The following is a 24,304-nucleotide window of genomic DNA, read 5'->3' as shown; positions in this document are numbered from 1 at the left end:
ACAAGGTATGATTAGAATAACAATATTCAAAATTGATTTATTGTCATTCAATGTTTTGTCATGTCCATACCCACCAAGAGTGCCTGAATATAAAGGCCTCTGAAATGCTTCTAGAATGCCTAGGAATCAACAAACTGATAAGTCTTACAATAAGACACATGTCCACCAGGAGTGGATTATCCTCCATTAAGCACAAAAGTAAGTGCGATGATGAGAGGATAAGCCTACAAAGGTTTAGCATGTAAAATTATGTTGTAGACACCATATGCTTAATTAAGAGGGAAAACAACTATGTTGTCTACATGACAACTCAGTTAATTATGCAAACTCTAGTGTTGTAGATACCATGTGTTGAATTAGAGTTGCTTACTTATGTGTTGTCAACATGACAACTCATAAAAGCATGCAAACTCCTAAGCGTCTCACCTAAGAAATAATAAAATAATGCATTGACCTATGTAAACTTAAGTAAAGTGTAATAACTAAATACTTATTAACAACAATAGTTCACTTTCATGACTCTCTTTATGTTGGAGAATTTGTACATTGCTACTTTGCAATGCTACACATTTCTAGAATATATCAGGCTTCTACAATTAATCAAATCTATTTCAAAATGGCAAAGATTGCCCAATATGATAGTAATAAACATTTCCTATGCAAAGATGTTCTCAAAAATCAACCCCATATCATGCTTGTATTTGAAATAGAACCCTTATAACTTAAAAATGATTCTAAAACTTTATCATTTCATCTTTTTTTGTTTAGTATGTGATTAAAACCACACATCCATTTCAATTTCAAATAATGATATGTGTATACTGAACTCTCATCTTTAAAACATATTTTCTTGAACCAATTTTCACTCTTTGGTATAAGCCGATGACATGATAAATCCAATAAAACCTTGACAAAAAAATTCCAATTTGTCACTGTGACTTAATTCAATTTCAATATTTAAAAAAAAAAATTAATGTGATTTAAATAATAAGATAAAATATCTCTATGAGTGAGTAATATGTTGATAAGTCAAGTTGGGTCAAGTGGCCCACCTAACAAAAATTTAAACTCAAATACCTAACTTTTCAAATTGACTTGAAGAAGTTTAATACATTGTCTAAAAACAAAAATGAACAATTTTTTACCATTAGAAGTTTATTTTCATTATTTCTACAAACTATCACTATTGTGCTAGCAGGTCATGAACTGGCTTTAAAAAATTGACAAGATCACCTGACTAAGCCAAGAAACTTTGCATTCATGTTCTTTGGTTGACATAGTTTTATCTTGAAAAATTTTGTCTGATGATGACTAATGGGTCAGAATTTATTAACTGTCAAAGTCACAAACTTTAAACTATCATGCATCTAATCTTGTTAGAAGTAGAAAAGTGCATATGGATTTGGCTTCAAAATTCAGCCAAATAATCATTTAGGGAATTGAAACCTAGGATTTTATATGGATAGTATATTTTTATATTTATTTATCATTATGAATAATTGGACACATTTGGCGGCAAACTCACAAAGTTAGCTTCCAAAATCTGCAGAACTGTGTATACTGCAAAAATAATAATTTTTGTAAATGAAACGGCTTTAGGGAATTCTGCAGATGGATTCAAAAAAACTTGAAAAATAGAATAGTTGAAATTATTTTAACATGTAACATAGTGGTGAAAAAAATTTAGGCTCATCTATCACAGATTCAAAGTTATAACATCCTAAACAGGGCTACCAATCATCTTGTGAAATTGATTACTAGTAATACTTTAGAAATTATGTTTGAAATCACATTTGTAAACTAATTAGAAAAATTCATCAAGGACCCAAATTTGAAATATAAGAAGAATTTGACCTCAAAAGTGTAGTGATGAAGTAATTTCTTCAATAGGTTCAATGGGGTCAAAGTTACAATTAGTCAAATAGGGCTATTGGTCAACTGTCACAATTGACAATTGGGCAATTTTAAGTTTTTGCAAATGGAATTGGCTTGGAAAACTTATCAAATGGATTCTTTAGGGATTAAAATTGCAAACATAGGATTTTATTTATAACTAAAATTAATTATTTTTTAAAATACCCAAGGGGTCATAAGATACTCACTATCAAACAGGGCTTCTTGGGATTCTGAACAAAGTGTATCAACAAGACAACAATTAACAACCTTTGGGAAACTCAAAACCCTATCAAAATATGTTGAAATGATTCAAAATATGAAACATAGGTTCTTTGATATGCATTATAAACATTCCAAAAGTGGTGATTCATGGAACTTAATTGGGTGCAAGATTTCTAAATGCAAACTAGCCCTCCAAACACTTTTGAAACTTAGAAAAAAATGCAGATTTATCAATTGCTCCAAATGGCATCTCACAAAATGATTCTAAACTTCAAACTAATGATCTGAGGTGCATGAACATGCTAAATTCAAGGTGTAGAATACTTGAAACATATCATAGGCCTCAAAATGATAGTCAGGTACACATGTGTAAAAAACATTTATAGGGGTGAACTTTTTGCGAAGTTATCAAATATGGTACTCAAAATCCTTCTACAAATTTGATACCCAACAAGTAGGATACGCTTAGTGATCATCCTTTAATATTATAAGCTTGGTAGCATACTTCGTGCAATAATCCATGTGCTCAATAAACATATACTACTCATTTTCCATATCTATTCGATAGTTGTATTCCTATTTTTAGTGTCTATCTCTATTCATTAATAAGGTTCACCAACTTTATTCTTCATTCCATTATGACTTATCTTTTTCACTATCAACAAAATTTAATGTATTTAAAGGAAACACTTGTTTCATTTGGAAAACCTTGTATTATCATCTAGTGAATAGATATTTTTCATACATGTAAATATTGGAAACTATTAAAAATTTACCAAATTTAGCAATATGTCATATGAGATCAACATTAGATCGTTTGGCATAACATTTTGTCATACAATCTTGTAGGAAAGTTGAAAAACAAAGTAAAAATTCACTAGTTTGATCCTATGTCTAATCTAATCTCTCTTTTGGTGCTATGTGTGTTATCTTGAATCTTGAATAGTCATATCTAAATATAAAACTATCAACTGAAAATTGGTTTTAATCTAGACTTATGTGAAAACTAGTCTCATATCTTGAATCCATTTATCACTATCTACTATGTTGTCAGCCTTATTTCTATGAGAGTCACCATCTAGACTATTTAGTCATTACTTTGATGGCTTGTACCTTGTTTTGCTTTACCCTATTATTATCATCATCCAAATTGAGACTAAATTAAATGTAATATTGATCCAAACTTATCATATTGTTGTCAAACATCTTTATTCTTATTCAGACTAGAGGCACTATAAAACCATCCATTGAGAGATCTAGAAAGGGTAAGAATCCTACTTGAATTTTAACTTTATCATCATCTAGTGATGGTTCATCCTGATTGCTACCTCCTAAAAATGTCCTTACATTAAATGAACATTTTATAGAAACTTTAAGAAAGGTATTAACCCTTTGTTCCAAGAAAAATCTACAAACAAAATCTTTGACAACTCATCTCCTAAATGTAAGTTTATCACCAAGAGTAAAATACATATGTTGATTAGAAGAAACACTAATATATCGGTACAAAAACCTACTAAAAAATTGTCTAAAAATAATCACAATACTAAGGACTTTCAAAGGAACTCTAGAAATCAAAATGATAACATTGTCTATAGAGGTTTACCAAGTGATTCTAAGATTGACCCTGCTGAGATTGATAAGTATCAAAATGATAGAGATTTCTTGAAAATTATGGGCTTATTGATCAAAAAAGAGAAGGAAAAGTACTTCCTTGAACTCACTATTGAAGGAGCTAAACTAATACCCCACTTTGATGTGGAAACTATTCTTACTAAGAATGAGGAAACTCCTATGTATATTCTCACAAAATAGATGCAAGCAATGAAAATACAAATAGAATAAATGCTAAATGAGAGACACAACCTAGATATGAAGTACTCTTTGGACACCATTCATCCATTACCTTTTGAAAAGAACATGTGTGTTCCTCCTTTTACTAAAGGAGTATAAATAATTAATATGATAAGTACTTGGGTACTTCTAATCCCTAGGATCACATTAGATATTTTGTTCTTTACTTGTGGCTTCATGCATGATCAATCATACCTTAAGCATTATTTTCCATATAATTTAGGTGGGCAAGATATGGAATGGTTTTCCATGTTTCCCACTAAGATCAAACATTTGACAAACTTGCTAAACTATTTTTACAATAATAAACCTATAACATACAACATCCTATTATGATGATGGATATTTTCACTACTAAACATAAAATGGGAGACGACCTTCCTTCAAAGATAGAGAAGGGAATTTTTTTCCATATAATTTATGTGGGAAATATATGAAATGGTTTTCCATGTTTCCCACTAAGATCAAACATTTTACAAACTTGCTAAACTATTTTTACAACAATACACCTATAACATACAACATCTTATCATGGTGATGGATATTTTCACTACTAAACATAAAATGGGAGATGACCTTCCTTCAAAGATAGAGAAGGGTATATTCTCAATACCCTTGATAGATCCCTAGAACTAAAAGATTGGATGTCTTCATAAACAACCTACTAAACTAAATTATAGTCTCCATCCAAAATAACCAAAAAAATCTTCAAATATAAGCCTTGGGTACCAAGACCTAAACATGAATTTACACCCCTATGAGAACAATTTGAAATGGTTTTTAAGAATCTATTGCAAAATGACTTCATCACCTTACTCAATAATTCAAGACCATACTAACCAAAAGTAAAATCAAAGTGGTTAAATTATAATGATTATTCTAATTTCCATTAGAAAAAAGGCCATAAATTGATCAATTGTGTAAAAATTAAACACATAATCCAAGATCTCATAGATTTTAGAGACATGGTTGTAGACAGACATAATACAAATATTGATTACAAATATTTTAAAGAACCATTTTGTAAGTATGAAAAAGGGGAATGATCCAAATCTAAGAACAAAGCTAAAGTGAACTATATGCACTCCAATGATGCTAACAAGATTAACATGATAAAAATATTTGAAATAGAATATTGCAATGTAATGACTGTGAACAAGAAAGATAAGGCCACTAAATCAACAAATTCTATAACCAAATCATGAGCTAAGACTAGTCTTAGGGGAGTTGAACCTTCATCAATTGATCAATAATAATTCAAAGACAAACATAATGTTTTGACTATAACAAGACTTCAAAAATGTCATCTTTATCTAATGCAACTAGCTACAGTAATTTAGAATAGCTACAACATACTAACACTCATATGCCAATCTTTGAACTGCTAAAAAGCTGATTTGTACATAGAAAAATCTTGGACAAATCCCTTACCGAGAAAAACATACCTGAAGTCTTACACTTGGATTAGTTTCAATCCATGGTAGTTCATTTAAACTTATCGCACTACCTATCCTTTTCATAAGATGATGATAACACCTTGAGTCACTCACATAATCAACCACTACATATCTAAGTCATGATCCATAAATCATGTGTTAAATTTGTATTGATAGATGGAAGATTTGGACTTAAGATTTGTACCTACAAGCTAATAATACAACTTGATTTTTTATAACACTCTATTGACCCTTGCAATAGAATCACTATCAAAGCTTATGATGAGGAGGAGAGGTCATCAAAAAGACTTTTTGTGCTACCTATCAAATTTGGACTTGTGGAGAGAGATATAATTTGTAAGTATAAGATCTACCTATTAGAATATATAGTCCACCAATATAACTGAGAGGTGGAAGAGGGTGGGGGGTGGTGAAAAAATTATCCAAATAATATCATAATTATAAACTATAAACAAACTTAACCATATGATTAATATAATTAGAAACCACATTAATATACTCATGCATAATAACATCAGATATGTTAACTAGGGAAACCCTTAATCAGAGGGAAAACCCTAGTGGGGATGGTGGGGATGGTAGCCATAGGATGATGTACTAATATAAATATTTCTTGTTAGAGGATAGACCCTATTAGGAGTCTATAACAAAATTTAGTACATATCAGTACCTATTAGGAGACTTTGAATCCCTATTAGGATATTCGAACCCTATTAGGAGTTGTGGAAGATAGCTAGACCCATTGCCCAAACAACTTCAAGGGAAAGACCTATGAACCCACTGTCCAAATGGCCTTTGTATTATTCCTTGTAGAATAATAGAAATGAATAGTACTTCCTTCCTCTTTCCTATCAATCAAAACTCTACTCCTTTTGATATTGTAACTAGATCACAAAACTCACATCCAATAATCCCTTGGATCACTTCCTCACATTCAATAAACACTCTTCTCCTTTATACAATTCACACTTCATACAATGATGAGAACACTATTACAAACAAGGAAAACATCTTTTTATTTATACCATATTTTTAAAATAATTCCTTGATTTGACCTTGAGGCTTTCCCAATTAATTATAATAAGATAATTAATTAATTACAATTACAATAGCACTATTACCTCATAATCTATAAAAAAAACTTCACACATGCAATACTAGGGCTTGCACACTTGCTGACATCACCAAAAAACCATCCTTTGTCACCAATTGACTGTGCATCCCTTCATTGCATCTCAGATGTAAGATAGTGAACAAACATTAGGAACTACTTTCTTAATACTTTGTTTCTATACTACTATTTGTAAATTAGGTACAACTTCTATACATCTTTGAATTTCATGTTGTACACTAAACCACATCATCAAGATAGTATACTAAACATGTCCATGACTGTGCATCACCAGACAAGCCAAACCTTGTTCGTACAACTACAATCTCTCTTTGTTACTTTGTTACTCTTCATAGACTTAATGTTATGTTGACACTAATGAAAAACCCAACCATGAATGCAACATGTCAATTCTCTCTAATGCTTAGGATACTCCCTCAAAGTAGTATCATCAACATTCATGCTAACAATCTCCCCCTTTGGCATTAATGACAACATAGATGAAAAAAATCTAGGTTCCAAGAAAACCAAAATAGTACTTTATTATTGTTGTTGTTCTCATCTTCTCAAATCCTCTTCATTAGTCAAATCTAAAATCCTCTGGAACATTGCACTATTCTTCTTCTTCTTTAGGATCAACAATAGTTGTTTACAGTAAAAAACTCACAATACCAATAGAGATTTCTCTCCCATTCATACTTTTCTTATGCATTCTCTCCCCCATTCAACTAGAGAGTTTTTTTCATCCATATTCTCTCCCCCATTGAAATCAATGACAAAGTCCTCATTATGTCAATTTACTACTCCAAGTCTTCAACTAGATCAAGTGTCCAAAGACACTATTCAAGACCAAATACCAAGAATCCTCAATGACTTAGCTTATCACAAATACTCCCCCATATAGGAAGCATCAATATTTAGTTGAATCTAACAATAGTGCTCTATACCACTAGACTGATGCACTTACAACATCATCTACTTAGAAGTAGGTAGGGGCATAACCCCAAGCATACCTCTCAAGTACTCAAATGTATCTTTAGGTAAGGGCTTCATAAAGATATCTCTAATTTGATCTTTAGTACTCACATACTCTAATCTGATCTCTTTTTCAATAGCTTTCTCTCTCAACACATGATACTTAATATAAATATGCTTATTCTTAGAGTGCAATATAGTATTCTTAGACATACTTACTATACTTGTGTTATCACAGTAAATGATAACAAGTTCTACAAACTCAATTTTGATATCTTTCAACATCTATTTCATCCACATCACTTGGTTATAGTTATTTTTTGCTGCAACATACTCTATCTTAGTTGTACTCTAAGAAATATAATCTCATTTCTTGCTAAGCCAAGAAACCAATCTACCTCCAAGAAAATATGCTTCACCACTAGTGTTCTTTCTGTCATCCATACTGCCTACCCAATCCACATCAGTATATGCTCATAAAGAAAAATCACTTGATCTATCATACCGAATTCCATAGTCAGATGTTCCTTTCAAATATTTTAATATCCTTTTTATTGTTGCGTAATGATATTCCTTAGGATTAGCTTGAAATCTAGCTAGAATCCCAATTGCATTTTCTATATCTAGTTTGGTGTGAGTCAGATATTGCAAACCTCCAATCACAGATCTATACTTCTACTCAACTATAGGTGTCTCATCTTTGCTAGATAACTAGTGACTAATTATCATAGGTGTACCAACAGGCTTACAACTACCTAATCCAAATCTCTTCAAAAAATCCTTCAAGTACTAGGCTTTTGAAATGAAAATTCCATCACTATTTTACACAATCTACAATCCTAGGAAAAGCTTCATTTCTCCTATCATACTCATTTCAAACTCATTCTTTATTTCCTCAAAAAACTTATCACTTGATTCATCTTTTCCTTCAAATATGATGTCATTAACAAATATTATTATTATTAGCAAACCATTCTCAATTTCTTTCAAATACAAGTTACTATCTGACATACCTTTAGCAAATCCAAACTTTGCCAAATAGTTTTCCAACCTTACATACCAGGTTCTAGGTGCTTGTCCGATCATACAAAGCTTTCTTTAGTTTGCATACCATGTCTTTGTCTTTTATCAAAGGAAAACCTTTAGGCTGCTCAATATATACCTCTTCTTCAAGTTCTCCATTCAGGAAGGTTGATTTAACATCCATTTGATATAACTTGAACTTCTTAGTCACTGCATAAGCCAAGAACATTCTTACTACTTCCATTAAGGCTATAGGTGCATATGTCTCCTCATAGTCTATGCCTCCTTGTTGTGAATATCCCTTGAATACAAGTATATTCTTGTTTTGCACAACTTCACCTTGCTCATTCAATGAATATCCAAGAAACATACCTTTTCTAATCTATACATTGTTCATAGTGTACACTATGATATTGAATAATTCTCTCCAAAATGTCTTAGATACATCATTCTCAAACAACATCACTCTTGCTACCTCTGCTTCTAATCTATTTCTTCTTTCTGTAATCTCATTCTATTCAAATGTCTTAGGTGAGATAACTAGCTTTTGATTCCATTCTCTTCAAAAAATATGTTAAACTCTCCAGACGTGGATTCTCCCCCTCTATCTAATCTCAAACATTTTGTCTTAACACTAGATTCATACTCAACTCTATTCTTAAATATCTTAAACTTCTTAAAATCTTCAGACTTCTCTTCAAGAAATTCTATACACATCATTATAGTGAAATCATCAATGAAAATCATAAAATACCTTTCACCATAGAATCCTCTTGTTCTGGAGGAACCACTTAGATTTGTATGAACAATATCTAGCTTCTCTATGGTAGTGAATTTCTTGCTGGGAAAAGATACCTCCTTCTTCTTAGTCAAAATGCATTCTTTGCAAACCACATTAGTGGGCTTAATTATCTTAGGTAGACCTCTATTTGCAAATGTGTTACTAACCTTTACAATATTATGAAAATTCATATGATAGAATCTCCTATGCCATAACCAACTATTATCCACTTTAGCAACCAAAAAAGTCATTTTAGTGGGATTCAACCAAAATACATTACCTCTAGACCTAGTTCCAATTCCAATCATCTTGCCATTCTTATCCTTAATAATGCAAGTCTTTTTTGTGAATTGTAATTGATACCCTTTGTCCACCAACTGTCTAACACTCAAGAAATTATGCTTCAATCAATAAACAAAATAAGCATTGTTAGTATTAGTTCTTCCATCTAAAATAATGGATACAATCCCCATAATATGATAGGTTGCACTATTACCAACTCTAACAATACCTCCATCATAGTTCCTCAATTTGACAAACTTATTCATATCACCAGTCATGTGATGTGAACAACCACTATTTATTATCCAATTAGATTTATTTTCAACTTGGGAAACTAGAGCTTTTTCTTCTCTAATTTCTCTATTAAGACCATCTTCTTTAATATCTACAATACCTAGCTCATCATCACTTTCACTTTGAGTTCTTTCATCAAATTCTTCACTCTCATTAGCTTACAAATAGTTTCTATCCCTTATACTTTTTCTCTCTTTTAGGACATTTATATGCATAATGGTTGATGCAATGGAGCTTAGTGCTATTGATCACAAGGTGATCAATTGGTCCAAAAACCCTCTTCATTGAAGTCCTTCAACCAAATCTCTTGGTAAAGATGATCAAATGTGAAATCACCAATCACAAGTGCTACATGTATGATACTAGGTAATCAAAACCCTACATCCAAACAAGGAAAACCCTAATCACTAGGGAACCCTATGAACAAGAAAACTTGTCACAAGTTTCTCACAATGTACAAATTTACCAATTTTGTGAAACAACCTTAAAATTCTTCAAATGACCAAGGAAGACTCCAAAACATTGGAATAGTCTATTTAGGTCACCAATGCCATGAAACAATGGTTAAAACCAAACTATGTATGTTTTTCCACATAGTTGCTTTGTTAAGCCATCCAAAAAGGCTAATAGCCCTTTCTGATGAAAATAAGATTTTAAAGGAAATATCTCCACACAACCTCAGAGAAAAAAATCAGTTTTTGACACCCTTTTGGTACTTACAAAACATACTAAGGCACCAAGATTTGATGACACAAAAAAATGGTCCTTTGTTCACTTTCTTGCTTAGGCAACTAGGGCAATTAGGCCTCCATTTACAAAGGAAGTACATGTTCTAGGACTCAATACTGAAAAAAAATTATGGGAACATATGATGAAAACCATAGAAAAGTTACACACTTGATTTCAAGCCTTGATGCCAAGTTTGGTTGGAGTTGTGGAAGATGTTGCATCATTTTCCTAACATGTACATGGGAATTGCATGCCTAAGGCATCAAATTTCTCAAGGATCCCTACAAGTAAAAACTTAAAACTAATTGAATATTAAATTAAATATCCAATAATATTATTTCACTAGGGTCCATTACATTCCCATGGTGAAATCCTCCTCTATGCTTGAAAATGCTTCAAAACCCTAGGTTAGTAAGAAATTTGGGCCTACTTACAAAAAAATGTGAGTGTTTTGAGTTAGGGAATATATGGATACTTAAAACCAAAATAATTGGAAATTTATTTCATCCACCTATCCAAAAATTTATGTTTTAAACCTCGGGTGAATCCGTACAAATCCGTACAGCACAGGATAGTAGGTTGTTTGCAGTAAAAACTAGGTGTTTTATTGATTAAAAGTTGAAAACACATAACCTCTCCTTATCTCTTCCTATCACCCACATAGAAGGGATTATTATAGGCCTTTAAATGGTCATAAAAAAATTTTAAACTTTTTATGGCCATTGGGGAATTTTTTACTTTGATTTACAAAACGTTGCTTAAAAGTTGCTTGACAACTTTTCAAGCAATTTAGCATTTTTTGCACTTTTTGTGCTTTATAAGAAAATGTTATGAAAAGTTAAATATAATGACCAAAATAGGTACTAAACATGATAAAACATGAAATAATCCTAAATCCTAATATTCTAGGCCCTTTGACCATCTTTGACCATTGTTGACCAAGGGCTTATAACAGTGCCAATCTTGGAACTAGGTCATACAACTTGGTTTAGATGCCTATTTGATTACTCTTTCTGAGGTTTTATTTTGAGATCTAAGGTTTTATATTTGTATTTGAGTTTTACAATGATTTATTGTGGGTGCTCCTACACTATACTCCCTTTGTGTTTGAAAACTCGAGTTCCTACTTAAGGGCAATTGCTCCACAGAAGTACCATGTTGTTTGATCTGGTCTTTTGTCATCCAAGTTGCATCAATATTGGGAAGCCCTTTCCACTTGAATAATTACTACATTTACTTCTTTTTTTTGGTTTATTTTAGCAAATTGGTGTTGATGTAATGGAGCCTAGTGGGATTGATCACAAGGTGATCAACTAGTCCAAAAACCCTCTTCACTGAAGTCCTTCAACCAAATCTCTTGGTAAAGATGATCAAATGAGCAAGAACTAATCACAAGGGCTACAAGGATGATACTAGGTTATCACAACCCTACACACAAACAAGGAAAACCCTAATCACTAGGGAATCCTATGAATAGGACAACTTATCACAAGTTGCTCACAATGCACAAATTGACCAATTTTACAAAAACAACCTTAAACTTCTTCAAATGACTAAGGAAGACCGAAACACATGGGAATAGTCTAGTTAGCTCACCAATGACATGAAATAATGGTTCAAACCAAACTATGTAAGTTTTTCCACATAGTTGCTTTGTTAAGCCATCCAAAAAGGCTAGTAGCCCTTTTCAATGAAAATCAGATTTTAAAGGAGATATCTCCACACAACCTAGGGAAAAAGATTCAGTTTTGGACACCCTTTTGGTACTTATAAAGCATATTAAGGCACCAAGATTTGATGACACAAAAAAATGGGCTTTTAGTCACTTTCTCGCTTAGGCAACTAAGGTAATTAGGCCTCCATTTACAAAGGAAGTACATGTTCTAGGACTCCATTCTTAAAAAAATAATGGAAACATTTGAGGACAACCCTATAAAATTTAAAAACTTGATTTCAAGCCTTGATGCCAAGTCTGGCTAGAGTTTTGGAAGATGTTCCATCATTTTCCTAACATGCACATGGGAATTGCATGCCTAGGGCATCAAATTTCTCAAGGATCCCTTCAAGTACAAACTCAAAACCACTTGCATTTTAAATTAAATATCTAATAGTAGGATTTCACTAGAGGTTGTTAAATTCTCATGGTGAAATCCTCCTCTATGCTTTAAAATGCTTCAAAACCCTAGGTTAGCAATAAATTTGGGCCTACTTACACAAAAATGTGAGTATCTTGAGTTAGGGAATAGATGGAGACTTAAAACCATAAGAATTGGAAATTTATTTTGTTACCATGAATGCTGATGCTATGGGGGAGCATTATAGAATAGTGTTATGACTATATTTGTCATTCATTACAACATAGTAATAAGTTTGCAAAACACTGACAGAACAACAAACTGAGATTTATGCATTTAGGACATCACATTGCTTATCTACCTATGCATAGTTACCAGCATATACTACAACATGTATTTGACATTGGGTGAGTGCACAAAACCTAAATTTTCAGCGTATGACTTATAGAGAACCGTAGGGAAATAGAGCATTGGGAAAATAGTTTCTATTGTATGATCAATATAGCACATTGTGTTTGGAATGAAGGGTTGTGTAGTTAACTAAAGGTAGTACACTGACTACTATTGATTTCAGTGAGTGCACAGGTATGAAAGTTGCACGTGTAAAAGTTTGTATATAACTATGGGCTGATAGCATTTAATTGATATGCATTTCATTTAATTAACTTATAATAAAGTATGGAGCTTACCCAAGGAATTAATATTGAGTGTGAGATAAAGGAAAGATGTTTTCCAAGTTTTAATCATTATCATTGAGATCAAGAAGCATAGAAGTCTTTCAAATTGTGAAGTAGAGGAGCAGAACAATCTACTAATGCATGTAAGTGACCTCAAGGGTTACTATTGATGGATACATAGTTCCATATCTGATTGCATGATCTAAAGGTGAAGTAGTCCAACATACTAGATAGAGGAAGAATAAAAAGACTATCACACATCTATTATTCTAAAAGGAATCGTATCAAGGCCAATTAGATAGTGGGTTCATTGATCTAATTCTGAAGTTGTTTGGAAAATGGGTTCAGCTCCCTTCTAAAACTCCTAATAGGGTTGGAATCTCCTATTAGGGATTAAAAGTCTCCTAAGAGGGACTCTTTGTACTAAGCATTTTAATAGACTCCTAATAGGGTCCATCCTCTAACAAGGAATATTCAGATTAGTACATTATCTTGTGGGCATCATTCCCACTAGGGTTTTCCCTCTGATCAAGTGTTTCCCTAGTCAACATATCTAGTGTAAAGTGTATGTGCATTTATTTATGGTTGTTGTTTTCTTTGATTGAATGATAAAGAATTGTTTGAGGTTTTTTTATAATTGATTCCCCCCCCCCCCTTACTTATACTAGTGGACTTCTATTTCTAATAATTGGTGTCAGAGCTTCAAGTCCTTGAAGGGAAATTTAACAACTTTGAGAAATCCATGGTGAATCTATTCAGGAAGGAAAGTCCTAGATTCAATGGTACAAACTATAACAGGTGGAAGGATAAAATGAAGACTTGTCTCTTGTGCATGGGTCCAAGATATTGGCTTGTAAACAAGACATAAAAAAACATTCTAGAAGAAGATAATCTTGAAACTCTTACTGAGTAATAAAGAGAAGTTCTTATGTACAACATAAGGGAAAGAGAAGAAATACTGTCAACATTACCTAAAAGTGAGTACTGTCAGGTAAAATTACTCAAAACATATCATGAAATTTGGAAAAATTTAGAAGCTAATTATGAGGGTGATACACATGCAAAAAGGGTTAGATTGAAAAATTTGTATTGCACATTCCAAGATGCTAGAATGATGGAAGATGAATCTATAAGAAGTTATGCTGGGAGAATATCTAATATTGTTGCAAGAATCACATCTCATGATGGAAAGAAGTCTAACGATGAAGTAATATGGAAGATTTTGAAAAGTCTGACACTGCCTTTCAAGACAGTAGCACAAATGATTCAACTAATGATACCCTGTACTACTAATTTCACCAAAGACACATTGCTTGGTGGATTGGAAGTTGTAGAATTTTATCTGAAACAATCTAGAGAATTGGAAAAAGTCGAGACAACATTCAGGGCACCAAACATCAAATCTAGTTTAGCAAGGAACATAAAAGTGAAAGGAGACATTGCCAACAAAAGCAAGTCCATTGAAGAAAAGATCCAAGACAGAGTAGCTCTTCTTGTGGGAAGAGAAAAAGATAGTAAGAATATCTTCAAATTTTGGATGTGTAATGAATGTGGTCATTATGCATCTAAGTGTCCTAAAAGAGAAAGAAAGTTTAAAGGAAGGTTCAAGTCTAGAAAACCTAGAAATTATTTATATGCTAATGAAGAAGAAGAAGAAGAAGAATCTAAACAAAAAATGAGTGAAGAAAAATTAGGGTTTGTAGCTATAAAGGAGGATTATCTTGACAGAGAAATTAGAGAAGAAAGTGTGTTGATCTTACAATTTGAAAAGAAAGATTGGATCATTGATAGTGGTTGTTCACATCACATGACTAGTGATATGAGAAATTTTGTCAAATTTAGAAGCCATTATGGAGGAATTGTTAGAGTAGGAAATAATGTAGCCTATCATATTATAGGAATTGGATCTATCACACTTGATGGTAAAACATACACAAATGATGTTTACTTTGTTGATGGACTGAAGCATAACTTGTTGAGCATTGGATAGCTTATGAACAAAGGATACCAATTGTAGTTTGGTAATAACACATTCATTATCAAGAACAAGGAAAACTACTTGGTACTGGCAAAAAAACTAGAGGTGATGTATTTTAGTTAAACTCCATTGAAATAACATGCTTGGTAGCAAAGATTGACAATAGTTGGTTATGGCACATAATATTTTGTCATATTAAATTTGATAAACTTATGAAGGCTAGCAATAAACTTGTTATAAGAGGTTTACCTAAGATCACTAAGCCCACTAATACTATTTGTAAGGAATGTATTTTGGCTAAGTAGAAGATAGTCTCATTTTTGAGCAAGTAGTTTTGTATTACACAAAAGCTAGAATTGGTTCATACATATCTAAGTGGTCCTGGAAGAACAAGAGGATGCTATGGAGAAAGGTACATTATGATTTTTGTTGATGATTTCACTAGAATGATGTGGGTATCTTTTCTTAAAGAAAAATTAGAGGCATTTGAGAAATTCAAGATCTTTAAGAATAAAGTTGAGGATTAATCTAGAGTCAAAATCAAGAGTTTAAGATCAGATAAAGGAGGAGAATCCACCTCTAGAGAATTCAATATCTATTGTAAAGAGCATGACATCAAAAGATAGCTATCTTCACCCCATACACCTAAGAAAAATTGGATTCCTGAAAGAAGAAACAAATCAATTGCTGAAGTAGCAAGAGTTATTTTATTTGAGAATGATGTACCAAAGACTTTTTGGAGAGAATTAATCAAAACAACAATATACACAACAAACAAAGTGCAGATTATGAAAGGTATCGAAAAAAAAAACACTATAAATTATGTTTTGGTCACTAACCATCTATCAAGTACTTTAGGATATTTAGAATCAAATGTTACATCAAGAGAGATGATGATATCAGTAAGTTTGATCCAATGAGCGATGAAGGTATGTTTCTTGGATATTCATTAAAAAATAAAGCCTACAAATGTTTCAACTATAGAACAAAAACTATAGTAGACTATGCAAATGTTAAAATTGATGAAAATTTTGGCATCAAGGAAAAGATAGTGGATTATAACTTTGATGGAGATGATTACTCTAGAATGACTAACATAAGTAATGAGTTATTTCTCAAGACTAACAATCACTTGTAGAATAGTGTGCAAATTGAAGATGGAAGGGAAGAATAGAGCACAATACCTAAGATAAGAGTTAAAGCAACAACTCCTACCTCAAATGGGAACTTGGTAAGAAATCATCCTACTCATCAGATAATAGGAAGTAAAGAAAAGGGAGTAATGATAAGGAGTAGAATTAATGAAGAACTATGTCTGATATCTCAAGTAGAACCAAGAAGCACAGATGAAGCAATCAAAGATGATCATTGGATAAGAGCAATGAAGGAAGAACTCCAATAGATAATTAAAAATGACACATGGGAATTAGTTCTTATACCTAAGGAAACAAAATGTGATTGACACAAAATGTTTATTCAGAGATAAAATAAATGAACAGGGAGAAGTGATAAGAAACAAAGCAAGACTTGTATGCAAAGGCTACTCTTAGCAAGAAGGAATTGATTATGAAGAAACATATGCACTTGTAGCAAGAATGGAAGTAGTCAAAAATGTTCCTAGCATATGTGGCAAATAATAATTTTAAGGTATATCAGATGGATGTTAAGTCAACATTCTTGAATGGAGAATTGGAAGAAGTATACATTGAATAACTAGAGGGTTTTACTTTAACAGAAGAGAAGGATGTGGGTTGTAGACTAAAGAAAGCATTGTATGAATTAAAGAAAGCACCAAGAACTTGGTATGCAAGGTTGGACAAATACTTAGCAAAGCTAGGATTTTCTAAAGGAACAACAAATAATTACTTGTACTTAAAGAAAATAGGAGATGATTTGCTAATAATTATTGTATTTTGTTGATGACATCATTTTTGGTGGAAATGATGAAGCTAGTAACAAATTCTCAGAAGACATGAAGAATGAGTTTGAGATGAGCATGATAGGAGAAATGAAATTCTTCTTAGGACTATAGATTGTATAGAACAAAGAAGGTATATTTATCTCTTAGACTAAGTATTTAAAAGATTTTCTGAAAAGATTTGGTTTAGAAAATTATAAACATGTTGGAACTCCTATGGCAATTGGTCATAAGTTATCAAGAAAATATGAGAGCCCTACTATTGAACAAAAGAAGCATAGATCCATGATTAGAGGATTGTAGTATCTAACTCATATCAGACTAGATATAGCTAATGCAGTTGGAATGGTGGCAAGATTTCAAGCTAATCCTAAAGAATATCACTATGCAGTAGTAAAGAGGATATTTAGATATCTAAAAGGAACATCAAATTACAATATTTGGTATGATAGAAGAAATGACTTTACTCTTTTTAATTATACAGATGTTGATTGGGATAGAGATAGGGATGGCAAAAAAAGCACTACTAGAGGAGAATTTTTCCTTAGAGGAAGACTAGTTTCTTGGCTTAGCAAGAAGCAAGATTGTACCTTGCAGAGTACTGCAGAAGCAAAATATGTTGTAGTAGCAAACAACTATAATCAAGTCATATGGATGAAGCAGATGATGAAGGATATTGGAATTACATTCATAGAACCTATTATTATTTCCCTGTGATAAAAACAAGTACTGTTAATATGTCCAAGATTCTTGTTTTGCACTCCAAAACTAAGCACATAGCAATAAAGTATCATGTGTTGAAAGAGAAAGTCACAAAGAAAGAAATCATACTAGAATACATTAACACTATGGAATAGATTATAGACATTTTCACAAAAGCCTTACTAAAAGATACATTTGAGTACCTGAGAGGTATGCTTGAGGTTATGCCCCTACCTAGCTGAGAGTAGAAGATGCAAAAGTGCATCAATCCAGGGTACAAAGCACTATTATTAGACTAGACTAAATGCTGATGCTTCCTCTATGGGGGAGTATTTGTGATGACAAAATTCAACAAGGACTCTTGGTGAATGCTAATTGGTTTACAATAGTGTCTTTAGATACTTGTGTTATTTATAGAATTATATGCAATAGATTGGCTTGTGGTCATGTTGTTAGATTACTAAATGTTCAATTTTCTTGTACTACCTTTGACATTGATGTCAATGGGGTAGGGAGAGTGACATGAAAAATATTAGAGAGAGTTTTTACTATGGGGGAGAAATGTTTCCATAAAGGATTTGAATGAAGCAAGATATGAGTGATGAAGAAACTTGTTGGTATTTTTGGAACTAGATGTTTTTCATCTATGTTGCCATCAATTCCAAAGGGGGGATTGTTAGCATGAATTTTGATGCTATGGGGGAGCATTACAGAATAGTGTTATGATTGTGTTTTTCATTGATGACAACATAGTAATAAGTTTCCAAAACACTGATAGAATAACAAATTGAGATTTATGCATTTAAGACATCACATTGTGTATCTACCTATGCATAGTTACCAGCATATACTACAACATATATTTGACATTTGGGAAAGTGCACAAAACCTAAATTGACAATGTATAGAAGATATTAATGATTTACAGACAACCATAGGGAAATAGAGCATTGGAAAAATAATTTCTATTGTATGATTGATATAGCACATTGTGTTTGGAATGAAGGGTTGTGTAGTTAACTAAAGGTAGTACGCTAGCTATTGATGATGTTAGTGAGTGTGCAGGTATGTAAGTTGCACATGTGAAAATTTTTATATAACTGTGGGCCAAAAACATTTAATTGATATGTATTTCATTTAATTAACTTATAATAAAGTATGAAACTGACTCAAGGAATTAATATCGAGTGTGGTTTAAAGAAAAGATGTTTTCCAAGTTTTAATCATTATCATTAAGATCAAGAAGTAGAGAAGACTTGAAAATTGTGAAGTAGAGGAGTAGAGCAATCTACTAATGCATGTAAGTGACCTCAAGGGTTATTGTTGATGGATACATAGTTCTAGATCTGGTTGCATGATCTGAAGGTGAAGTAGTCTGGCATACTAGATAGAGGAAGAAGCAAAAGACTATCACACATCTATTATTCTTAAAGGAATAGTACTGAGGTCAATTGGATAGTGAGTTCATTAATCTAATCCTAAAGCTATTTGGATAGTGGTTTCAATTACCTTCTACAACTCCTAATAGGGTTTCAAAGTCTCCTAACAAGGACTCTTTGTACTAAGCATTGTAATAGACTCCTAACAGGGTCCATCCTCTAACAAGGAATATTCAAATTAGTACATTAGCTTGTGGGCATCATTCCCACCAGGGTTTTCCCTCTGATCAAGGGTTTCCCTAGTCAACATATCTAGTGTAATTCTGTATGTGCATTTCTTTATGCTTGTTGTTTGCTTTGATTGAATGATTAAGAATATTTTAAGAGGTTTAATATTTTAGATTTTTGTATAATTGATTCTCCCCCCTCTTAGTTATATTGGTGGACTAATATTTCTAACATATTTCATCCACCTATCCAAAAATGTAGGTTTTAAACCCTGGGTGAATCAATACGAATCTGTAAAACATATGACAACAGGCTATTTGCAGTAAAAATAGGGTATTTTATTGATTGAAAGTTGAAAATACATAATCTATCCTTCTCTCTACCTATAACCCACCTAAAATGGATTATTTTATTCCTTCTAATGGTCTTAAAAAAATTTCAAACTTTTTATGGCCATTGGGGAAGTTCTTGCTTTGATTGACAAAAAGTTGCTTGAAAAATTTTCAAGAAATTTTGCATTTTTTTTCACTTTTTGTGCTTTATAAGAAAATGTTATGAAAACTTAAAAATAATGACCCAAATAGGTCCTAAACATGATAAAACATGAAATAATCCAAATCCTAAGACTCTAGGCCCTTTGACCATCTTTGACCATAGTTGACGAAGGGCTTATAATAGTGCCAATCTTGGAACTAGGTCATACAATTTGGTCTAGATGTCTTTTTTATTATTCTTTTCGAGGTTTTATTTTGAGATCCAAGGTTTTATATTTGGATCTAAGGTTTTATAGTGATTTATTGTGGTCACCCTTGCACCATACTCCCCTTGTGTTTGAAAACTCAAGTTCCTACTTGAGGGCAATTGGTCCACAAAAGTACCATGTTGTTTGATTTAGTCTTTTGTTATCCAAGTTGCAAGTTGCATTAATATTGGGGAGACCTTTCCACTTGACTAAGTACTACATGTACTTCTTGGTTCTATTTTGTTTTAGTAAATTGGTTTTGATGCAATGGAGCCTATTGGGATTGATCACAAGTTGATCAATTGGTCCAAAAACCCTCTTCACTGAAGTCCTTCAACCAAATCTCTTGGTAAAGATGATCAAATGTGCAAGAACCAATCACAATTGCTAAAAGGATGATACTAGGTTATCATAACCTTACACCTGAACAAGGAAAACCCTAATCACTAGGGAACCCTATGAACAAGACAACTTATCACAAGTTGCTTACAATGCACAAATTGACCAATTTGGCAAAAACAACCTTAAAATTCTTCAAATGACCAATGAAGACTCCAACTCATGGTAATTGTCTAGTTAGGTCACCAATGACATGAAACAATGGTTAAAACCAAAATATGTAAGTTTTTCCACATAGTTGCTTTGTTAAGCCATCCAAAAAGGCTAGTAGCCCTTTTTGATAAAAATCAGATTTTAAAGTAAATATCTCCACACAACCTAGGGAAAAAAATTCATTTTTGGACACCCTTTTAGGACTTACAAAACATACTAAGGCACCAAGGTTTGATGACACAAAAAAATGGGCTTTTGTTCACTTTCTCGCTTAGGAAACTAGGATAATTAGGCCTCCATTTACAAAGAAAGTACATGTTATAGGACTCCATCCTACAAAACAATGATGGTAACATGTGAGGAAAACACTATAAAAGTTACAAACTTGTTTTTAAGCCTTGATGCCAATTCTGGTTGGAGTTGTGGAAGATGTTGCATCCTTTTCCTAGCATGCACATTGGAATTGCATGCCTAGGGCATCAAATTTCTTCTAACTCCACTAGTTTTCTTTGAGGGAGATCAGTTACATAGTCTCATAGTCTTCATGATGGATGTTTTCTTGTTCACCTTTTTCACTTGTTGAATCTACTATGTCTTTGTATGGGGTGAGGTATGCAACATTGAAGACTAGAGAAATTTGCAAGGTAGGGGGAAGAGAGATCTCATATGCATTTTCACCCATCTTGTTGAGTATACTATACATTCCAACTTTCTTCATTTGAATTTTGGAATATCTACCTTTAGGTAGTCTCTCTTTACTCAAATTTACCCAAACCTTGTCTCCAATTTTGAAGTGGATTTCCCTTTTTTCTTATCAACATGTTCCTTGTATTTCAATGTTAATCTTTGTAATGCTTCCTTGACCTCATGTTGTACCTTTCTAATGAGTTCTACAAACTCTTCTTATTGAGCACTAATTTTGAAATCATATGGTAGTTCTACTAGGTCTAATGGTTCCTTAGGATGAAGTCCACACACTGCTTGGAAGGGAGTCTTGCCTATTGATCTATTCATGGAGTCATTAAATGCAAACTCTGCTTGGGGAAAGAGTATAACCCAACTCCAAGAATACTACTTTGTGAGGCATCCTAGGAGATTTCCTAAAGATCTATTTACCACCTTAGTCTACCCATCAGTTTATGGATGGTAGGTAGAATTGTAGGTTAGGTTAGTACCAAATTTCTTTAAAAATGTTCTCCAAAAATGGCCTTAAAATTTTACATCCCTATCAAATACAATAGTTTGTAGTAAACCATGGATCCTAACTACTTCCTTAAATAAAATATGTGCAATATGAGAAGCATCATTTGTGCTATTACATGGTATAAAATGAATCATTTTTCTGAATCTATCCACTACCACAAAAACACTATCAAAACCTTGTTTAGTTCTAGGTAGCTCCATGACAAAATCCATTGAGATTGATTCCCAAGGTCTGTGGGGATTGGTAAGGGTTGATATAACCCTTGATTTGTTGAAACACCTTTGGCTTGCTGATAGATGGTACAATTCTTAACGAACTTCTTTAATCTCATTAATCATCTTTGGTCAATAATAGCTTCTTATCACCATGTTTGTTGTCTTGACAATGCCAAAATATCCTCCTAGACCACCATAGTGTTTCTCCCTAATGATATTTTTCCTCATTGAGAATTTGGGAATGCATAACTGAGCTCCTTTGAATAGGAGTCCATTCTAAATTAGATATTCAGATAAATCCATATGGTATCTTCCAACCATCGTTGTGCAAACTTGAAAAATCTCTGCAAAATCAAGATCATCAGCATATAAGTGCTTGAGTGAATCAATTCCCACACTTTGTTGTTGTACTTCTACTAGAACAACCCTTCTACTAATGGAATCAAAAACTTTGTTTGCAACACCTTTCTTATGTTTGATATTGAAAGTATATGCATACAACTACTCCATTCATTTCAGATGTCTGATAGATAGCTTAGATAGTGCCTCCATTTCTTGAGGGCTTTTACCATGCATAAAGCTCCAAGTCATAATATGAAAACTTTTTCTTAGCATTATTTAGTTTCTCAAAAAATAAATCTACTGCCTTACCTTCCAGACTTAGGATTGCACCTATGGCCAAATTGCTTGCATCATTTTCCATAGTGAAAACCTTATTGAAATTGGGTAGAACCAAGATTGGGTATTGAGAGACTCTATTATTCAAGTATTGAAATGCATCATTGGCTTCCTTTGTTCAAGAAAAATTAGTCTTCTTTCCTCCTTTGATGATGTTAAGCATGGGTGCACACACATGACTGAAGTTTTTGATAAACTTCCTATAAAAGGTAGCAAGACAATGGAAGTTTCTTACATCACCTTGGTTCTTTGGTGGGGGCTAGTTGATGATTGCTTCAACCTTCTCAAGGTCCATCTTGAGAGTACATTGTGATATCACAAATCCTAGGAACACAAGTTTCTTCTTCACAAACATGAATGTTTCCAAGTTGATCACCAACTTGTGCTGATGAAGCATTCTTAGTACCTATTCCACATGATCAAGATGTTCCTCCTTGCAATGACTAAATATTAGTATGTCATCAAGGTAAATAACAACAAATTTTCCAGTAAAATTTATGAATATCTCATTCATAAACCTCATAAAAGTGATAGGGGCATTGCTTAACCCAAAGGGAATCACTAACCATTCAAACAAAACTTTAGTAGTTTTGAATGTTGTCTTCCATTCATCACCTAGTTTTACTCTAATTTGATGGCAGCTAGACTTCAAGTCTCTCTTGGTTGAAATAGCAAGCGCCTCCTAGTTGATCTAATAGATCCTCAATTTTGGACATGCGGAATATATACCTTATGGTAATCTTGTTTATAGCCCTACTATCAATACACAACCTCCATTTTCTATCCTTTTTAGGAGCAAGGACAAATGGAATAGCACAAGGGCTGAAACTCTTTTGTATTAGACCTTTTTCCAAAAAATCATTCACTTTCTTGGCAATTTTAGCACTTTGAGTTGGTATCATTATGTAGGGTGCCTTATTAGGTAGGGAAGAGCTAGGTATCAAGTCAATTTAGTGACTGATATCTTTAATGGAAGGGAGACTTGTGGGAAAATCAATAACAATAACTTGACTGTACTTTTGCAATAGATCTTGTATTTCTTTAGGGTAGGATCCTTGTCTTTAGAAGTTATGTTTTCCTTTTGATTAGAGACCAAAATAAAACCTTGGGCATCAGTTTCCTTCAAGGTTTTAATAATTTATTTTTCTCCTATGCTTACAATAGTAGGTTTTTCTTTTGGATTAGGCATGGGCTTCATGGTAAAGGTTACACCATTCCTAGTTATAGAATAGGTATACTTATTGCAATGGTGGATGGCATCAACATCATATTTCTAGGGTTTTCCTAGAAGTATATGAGGTGCATCCATTTCTACAACATCACAAAGTACCT

This window comes from Cupressus sempervirens, chromosome 6 (assembly GCF_028749045.1).
Source record: "Cupressus sempervirens isolate cs-2001-9-10 chromosome 6, ASM2874904v1, whole genome shotgun sequence".
NCBI lineage: Eukaryota > Viridiplantae > Streptophyta > Pinopsida > Cupressales > Cupressaceae > Cupressus > Cupressus sempervirens.
The sequence above is the reverse complement of the archived record's forward strand: the minus strand, read 5'-3'. Positions refer to the sequence as shown.